This window comes from Eptesicus fuscus, chromosome 8, assembly GCF_027574615.1.
Source record: "Eptesicus fuscus isolate TK198812 chromosome 8, DD_ASM_mEF_20220401, whole genome shotgun sequence".
NCBI lineage: Eukaryota > Metazoa > Chordata > Mammalia > Chiroptera > Vespertilionidae > Eptesicus > Eptesicus fuscus.
The window spans coordinates 38,245,837-38,254,515 of record NC_072480.1 but is presented as its reverse complement, the minus strand read 5'-3'; positions in this window follow the sequence as shown (position 1 = coordinate 38,254,515).

The following is an 8,679-nucleotide window of genomic DNA, read 5'->3' as shown; positions in this document are numbered from 1 at the left end:
TAAAAAAAAATGTTTGACCTTTCTATGGGTCTATTTGACTTTCTTAAACAATTCCATTTCATAGTTTTCAGTGATTTTTGTAAATAATCATATATATTGCAGTAGTACAAATTTGAAAAAATACCCTTTTTTAAAGTTTTCTAAGATTAAAATGTCAAGGTAACATTTTTCAGAAAAAATAAGAGCAGAATTTTCACTTTACAGATGTGAAAATTGCAGTAATATAAATCATTTTTTCTTATCACTGCTTACCACATTTAATAGACACTAAAACTTTTATTTTATTAAATGTTAGAACACAATTAGTGCAGAAACAAATATTTTTCTCTATAAAAGACCAGTCAGTCTGTGTATCTACCATTTTTATATATTTTTATTATTGATATTTTTGAGCGACTTTTTTTCCCCTTTGTCTATCTGGCATATATTCTTAGTAATTGTATTATATAGATTGGACATTTCAAACCGTTAGTGGAATATTGTCCACTTAGGGAAAATAAAACTTAGGAATGAGGACATAAAATCATTTGGAAATTATAGAAACAGTGTAGCTATAGATTGCGAAGACTCTGGAGCCATATTATCCAATTTTTCATTCTACAGCAAATTTATCAGGTATTGTGCACCTTAATTGCTTTATTTACAAAAGGATACTAGTAGGGCTAAATAACAGTGTATTTATATTCTAGGGTGGTTGTGAGTATCAAGGAACTATATTGTATATAAACTGTTGACTTCAGTCAACACTGCATATTAAGTATAGTTCTTATGGTCCTCAGAATGTAACCCAAATAATTGTTCATAGTTCTGTGTTCTAAAGTTATGGAATTTATTCATTTTTATATGTACTTAAAATGTTAATATAAAATAAGGTTCTATTATTTTTTAGTTAAAATTTAGCATTCATGTTTTAGTTTAGCTTTAATTCCTGACTATTAAAACGTATATACAGAAATATCTTGTTTCTATCACTTTGCTTATAAATTGTTCCCATTGTTTCCTGTAGAAAACCATTTTATTAATAACTAGAGGCCCTGTGCACAGATTCATGCACCAGTGGGGTCCCTTGGCCTGGCCTGTGGGTATCGGGCCTAAACTGGCTCTCTGATATCCCCCAAGGGATTCCAGATTGCAAGAATAGGGCTCCCTCCTTTCTGGTTCTGGATGTGTCACCCAAGAACCGCAGCTGCCAAATCACCACAGCTCGGCAGCTCCTGTGTTGAGCATCTGCCCCTTGGTGGTCATTGCACATCATAGCTACCAGTCAGATGGTTGATCAGTTGGATGGTCTCTTAGGCTTTTATATATATATACCAGGGGCCCAGTGCACAAATTCGTGTACCTTGAAAGGAACTGTGGGCTGTGAGGCTGCGGTGGGCACAGGGGCAGATCTCAGCCCATCCTCTGCACCCAGGTCCATCCCCTCCCACCATGGTCCCTGGTCCCCTGTCTGCCAGCAGCCCCAATCCCGCCACCACCATTCCCACGTGCTGATGGTGCCAGCCCCGCTCTCACCTACTGACAGCACGGAGCGATTAGAGCCGACTCCAGCAGTGGATGCGAGGAGTGGCTGCTGCCCCAATTGCCCCTCAGGAGCAGGGGGAGTTGGAGATCCCCTCACGGGTGATTGGGGCTGGCAGCTGCCACTCGCACCCACTGATGCTGCTGAGTGACTGGGGCCGGCGCCAGGCACAGGCAATGGGTGCGAGTGGGGCTGGTGCCAGCAGCAGGTGCGAGAACCGAGTGGGACCATGGCGCACAGGAGAAAAGAATTTTCAATAACCACCAGAGGCTAGCCCCGATAAAAGTGACCAGCGCCCCACCTTGGTCTGGAACCTCTGCGCACCTGCTCCACCATCCCACCACGGCCGATGCCCGCCATGTTCTGAGCTCTGCCACCTGCTGCTGGCACCCGCCATATTCTGCGCGTGCCCCCTGTTGGTCAGTGCACGTCATAGCGACCGGTTGTTCATTCGTTAGGTTGTTCCACTGTTCTATTTGCATATTAGCCTTTTATTATATAGGATATAGTTTATATTACCAATATTAAGTAAGCAAATACACACACCCCACACATATATACACATATATTTATTTACATAAAAGCTGTAATATTAAAGTAATAAATATTCTTTTATACTTTAACTTTATTTTATTTTTTTAAAATATATTTTATTGAATTTTTACAGAGAGGAAGGGAAAGGGATAGAGAACCCGAAATGTCGATGAGAGAGAAACATCAACCAGCTGTCTCCTGCACACCCCCTACTGGGGATGTGCCCGCAACCATGGTACATGCCCTTGACCAGAATGGAACCCGGGACCCTTCAGTCCGCAGGCTGATGCTCTATCCACTGAGCCAAACTGGTTAGGGCTATACTTTAACTTTATTGATAAATGATGACAGAATATGTAATTTCATGACCATTTTTTCATGTGTGTGGAGATACATATCCTAGAAGTAGAATAGCTATTTTTAAGCATAAACATAATTTTGATAAATAAAAGCTAATTCTTTTTCATAGGTATAACATTTGGCAGCCCTGCAAACCATCTGTGGATGGGTCAATTTAAACACAGACTTGCCAACATTCTATGTTTTCAAGGTTTCGAATTTTTGACAAGTAGGAAAAAAATGTATGACAATGTATTTAAATTTGCAATTCTGTTATTATAAAAATGTATTGTGTACTTAGATTTATATTGCCTTTTTATGTCTTTTGTATTTCCCATCAAATTTTGTCCTTTTTCCCTTAATTTATCAATCTATATAACAAAAGCCTAAGCGACCGTTAAGGCGGAACAACCAGAATGACCGGTCGCTGTGATGCACACTGACCACTAGGAGACAGACGATCAACGCAGGAGCTGCCCACTGGTGGTCAGTGCCCTCCCGTTGGAGGAGCACCGCTCAGCCAGAGCTGGGCTCATGGCTGGCAAGCGCAGCTGCGGTGGCAGGCGCCTCTCCCGCCTCTGTGGCAGCGCTAAGTAACAGCGAGCAGGGCAGTAAGGAGCAGCAAGCAGACAGTCAGTAAGGAGCGAGGGTCCAGGACTACGTGAGGGCGCAGGCCGAGCTGAGGAATCCCCACAGTGCAAAATTTCATGTACTGGGCCTCTAGTATAAATATAAAACTGTTTTTTACAACTCTTACATCACTTGTGTGTATTTTTGTTTATTTGTTTATTTGTGTGTGTTTTTTTTTTAAACCAAATTGCATTGTCTGATTTCTCCAATAAAATGTTCCTTTGTAATAGAGATAGTGGTCATTTTTTATTCCTCAATTGACTTTAGTCTTTCTCCATTGAGTAATCTGCTGGCTTTAATAGTAAAGAATACAGATTTTATTTTTATTTATTTTTTTATTTTTTTGGAGATGTTCCTGTTTTTTCCCCCCATAGCTCCATTCCACCCGGTTCCCACTCCACTCTCCACTCCAGGCCTTCCACCACCGTAACCCCATCCCCCCTCCCGCTGACCTCATCCATAGGCATAAGTTCTTTGTCCAATCTCTCCCCGCACCCCACCGCCGGCCAGGGTGTGCGGGAAGCTTGGCTTCCACCATTGATGGGGAAATCCAAACCTCCTACTTACTCTGTGGCCACAGCCATCTTGGTTTGGTTAATTTGCACTCTCGCTCCTGATTGGCTGGTGGGCATGGCTTGTGGGTGTAGTGGAGGTAAGGTCAATTTGCATATTACTCTTTTATTAGATAGGGTGGGGCATTTAGAATTATTGTGACTGGCCTACTCAGTGTTAACTTCCTTTTCTAATCCCTTCCCCTGTATTCCATATACTAGTGTACCCTTACTGAGAAGAAAGGGAAGAAGTCATGAGACATAAATGTAATCTCCTTGTGAACTAGACTTCTAGGTAAATAGATTAATTTTATTGAACAGAAGGAAGAGAAGTTGTCTACAGAATATTCTTAGCTGGATAAACAACTAATTTTATATCTATATATGAAAATCTCATTATATGAAATTGAGGGCATGTCTTTTCCTGCTGTTTGTTTTCATACTGATACTTCTTTCATTTGATTTATTCTCTCTCTCACCTCCTCTACCTCTTCCTCCACCTCCCTCACTCCCTTCCTTTTTCTTATTTGCTTCTAAGTTTATGTTCTGCAAATGTTTTCAGAAGTTTAATTTTGGTTTATGGTGTAGCTATGCAAGTAAGTACATGATTTGCCTCTACCAGGCATCCTATGGCCCCTACTTACTCAGGCCTAATTTAATATTCAAGATGAGGTTTCTTAAATGACACAAGTAGCCTATATAGATAACCCTGTCTAATGCCATCACCCTTTTCCTTAAATCAGAATTTCTGCATGAAAGGCCATATAAGGGGGTTATTTTCATTATTAGTTATTAACATTTTCCCTGGAATTTTGTAATTACATTATTAAATGTACAGAAAATGAAATGTTCTATGAATATCACTTTCTAGTACCAAGATTTGACAAATCAATTTTACAATATTTGAGGTAGGGGTCAGGTGCAGGCTCTAAGGGGTCAATGGGAAGAAAAGGGGGACATTTGTAATACTTTCAACAATAAAGATAAATTAAAATTATAAAAACATTTTAATACTCCGAAAAAATTTACAAAATTTATTTTATCATCTATTTGTATTTGTATCCATCAATCTATCCATTTATCTCTTACTTTTATTTATTTCAAAATAAGTGGAATATATCATTATATGTCACCCATGTTTACATTTTAACATGCTAGAATTAGCTAAAGTTCTGTATTTTTTATGATCATTTTAGATGAAACATACATAAAATGCAGGAGTCTAAGTATACATGTTAATGTGTGTTTTTTTAAAAACATTTTTATTTCAGAGAGGAAGGGAGAGGGAGAGAGAGAGAGAGAAACTTCAATGATGAGAGAGAGTCATTGATTGGCTGCCTCCTGCACACCCCCCACAGAGGATCAAGCCTGCAACCCAGGCATGTGCCTGGACAGGGAATAGCACCATGATGTGCAACCACCGAGTCATGGCAGCTGGAATATTTTAATGTTTTGATGGGCTTTGAGAAATGTATACACTTGTAACCCTAACCACTATCAAGATGTAGATAAGTATCATCTTCTCAGAAAATTTCTTTATTCCTTTTATTGTGAAATTGTGCCTCACATTTTGAGAGGCAGTAGCAGTTCTTATTATTTTCAGCATCAGTGATTAACTTTTATTTTTCTGTATATAATAGATTTGAAATTAGATACTATGTTTTCTTGTTTACCAGGTGTATCAGTTAATATTGTGGATTTTGTAATCAAAGAAAACACGATAATTTCAAGAGAAACATCAAAAGTGCTTTAGTCAAAGTAATACCCATCGCTAGCTAAGCATTTCCCCCATCTTTCAGGTAATTTGTGGATACCGTCCCAATAGAACTTTTCTTGTTTTGAGGCAAACCATTCAGAGACCCAATTTTGCACTTCTTCGTACGTTTTGAAGTGCTCCTCAGAAAGTGTATGTTCCATCGGTCAGAACAAGTGGTTATCTGAAGGAGCAAGGTCTGGTGAATACAGAGGGTGGGTTAATACTTCCCAGGCAAGATCTTTTAACGTGTCTTTATCTGGTTTTGAAGTGTGTGATGGTGCGTCATCATGAAGCAAAATTACTTTGCCGTGTCCTCTGGCCCATTCTGGTGGTTTTATGATCAAAGCGTGATTCAAATTGATTATCTGTTGGGGGTATCGATCAGTATTAATGGTTTCACCTGGTTTTAGAAGCTCATAATACACCACACCTTCCTGATCCCATCAAACACAGAGCATTGTCTTCTTTCCAAAGCAATTTGGCCTTGCAGTCGATGTTGATGGTTGACCTGGATCAACCCATGATTTTGTGCATTTGGGATTCTCAAAATAAATCCACTTTTCATTGCCAGTCACAATTTGATGCAAAAAAGACTTTCTTCTGTGCCCTTGAAGCAACATTTTATTGATGACTTCTCAGTTTTGCATTTGTCTTTCATTCAGTTGAGGTGGCACCCATTTTCCTTCCTTTAAAATTTTTCCCATTGCTTGTAAATGATCGGAAATTGTTTGCTGAGCAACATTTAATCTTTCTGCAAGTTGTTTTGAGTTTGACACACATCTTCATCCAATAATGCTTGTAATTGTTGGTCTTCAAACTTTTTCAGTTGACCTGGATGTTCTTTGTCTTTCACATCGAAATCATGACTTTTAAAGCATTTAAACCAGCATTCACAAGTATCTTGAGATGGAGCATGTTCACCATAAGCTTCCCAAAGTATACTGGATAACTTTCAGCATCACTTTTCTTCAAAATAAAGTAATGAATTAAAACTTGCCGCAAATGCTCTTTCTTTTTGGCACGGAATTCGACACTTTTACGCGTAAAAATATCTATGATGTTAACACCTTCAGAAAATTTGACATATGAAGTTTTGAAGCTTTCTGTCAATACAATAAAATAGCATACATATCAAATCACATATATATATCAATAAATGTGTAACTCCATCTATTGAAAAAAATCCGCGTTATTAACTGTTACACCTGGTAAGTCATTTCACTCAGTTTAATGTTTTTGAGGTTTCTCTATGTGGTTACATTATTTTACTTTATTTTTTTAAATTGAGGTATAATTGATATGATCACAACAATAAGATGAGTTACTATACAAAGTTAATTAAATTTTTTGCATAATTTTAGAAAGAAATAATGAAATATTTGACATGTTAATGCAACATGCTAATGGATTTCTGAATAGCATAAATAAAACAGTTAATGCATATATGTAAGAAATTAACAATCATATCAGGGTGAACTACTTTTAAAATATCTTACCTGATTAGCAAGCAATTTATATGATTAAACAAACAGGTCCTTTGTCTATAGTAGCATGTCTTCTCTTAGTTTCACCTACATATATATATGATTTCACCTACAATCATATAAATTGCTTGCTAATCAGGTAAGATATTTTAAAAGTAGTTCACCCTGATATGATTGTTAATATGTATCACCTTGTTTGATACTTCAAGTGTTTTTCCAAACATCATCATTTGATTTTGAAATCCTATGAATTTCATTTGAAATGTAATTTGAGATTTCCCCACATGTTCATTTATAATGTTGTAATGAATTTTGTGAATGTACATATACTTTTCCTGTATTGTACTGGCTAACATGTATTTCATAGGAAAATTGGATATTTAAAACCAAGAGATATTCTTTCTGAGGAAATACTATCTGAAGAGATGTTCTTCAGAATGTGCCTGTATTAGAACTCAAATTGGCTTTATTTTCACTCAAGTCTTAGCTTAGGCAGTTTTCAATTTTCCTTCTCTTTACTCAGCCAGTAGATGTGTTGTTTCTTACATAAACCTTCACTGGGAGCTAAACCTCTCTCTCAATACCCTACATGAAACCAATATTGTACTCTACTCTACATGTTCATTGAAACACAAGCTTCTTGTTTAGTTATACTAGGCAGCCATAGCTGTAGAAGTAACTTACCACTCTGAATTTTTAGCTATCTCCAACATTTTTGTTGTTCTTGTCTATTGCATATTTTCTCCACTTTTTCTGTGAACTCAGTTCTGTATTTATGGATTTTAAAAACATTTCATCAATCTGCTCTAAGTGTGTTGAATAAAATATATTTTCAAGATATTTAGTTAGCCATATTGCAGAAAGTAGAAGTTGATCTTGAATACCATGTTTTGTAAAGTATATCTGGAGATTTTAACCTTTTTGCTTATCTAGTAGTTTTCTGATTTACTTGGGTTAGTCTATTAGGCATTGGGTGAAAGAGAGTATTTACTAGAATGGTATTTTGCTGTATTTATTCCCAATTTATTCATGATGTTTTGTTTTGTTTTTGCAATGATTGCTATGCTACATATTGTTTTATTATTTATCTAATAATTAGTAGTTTACTTTTTAATCATTTAACATTTTAATGAGATATTGAACTACTGATATAAATTATTTTCTGAATTATTATAGTATATTAGTTTTGTTTGAGCCATTTAATTATCTGATTGTCACAAATATAAGTGAATATTCTAACAATATAATTAATTTTCCAGATTTCCTTTAACTTATGTGAATCACACATTTTTATAAATAAAACAAGAGCTTATTCTCATGCAGTAATGACATTTTTTGTTTTAGGAGCTATACATTTTAGTCTATAAAAAGTCAAGTATCTAGCAAACTGCTGAATATTAGGCCAAATGTACTCACTTAGAAGAGAATTCCATCTGCTCATTTGCTCACATTCTGGTGCCCCCGTTTGCTTAGCATAGAGCCTGGCACATAATAAATGCCTGGCACATTAAATGTTTGTTGAATGGACTATTGTACTAGCATGATTTTGTGGCTTTCTCATGTAACATTCAGTAATTCAGGGAAAATAGTCAGCGTGGTTGCCAACAGTGGAAGATTGACAATGCAGTAATGACATGACATAGAAATCAGAAAAGGATTATATTGTATTTTTGAAATGGCCAAAAACATTAATTAGGATAAAATACCCTAAACTAAAAAATGTGAGAGGACAACAAAATTAGCATGGGAATAAACAATATGTAATGACATTGTGTTCAAAAGAAAAATTTAGTGAAGGTTAAAATTATGATTGCTTTATGGGATTTATTTCATTTGTATGTAAAGCCATCAAAGACTTCCTTA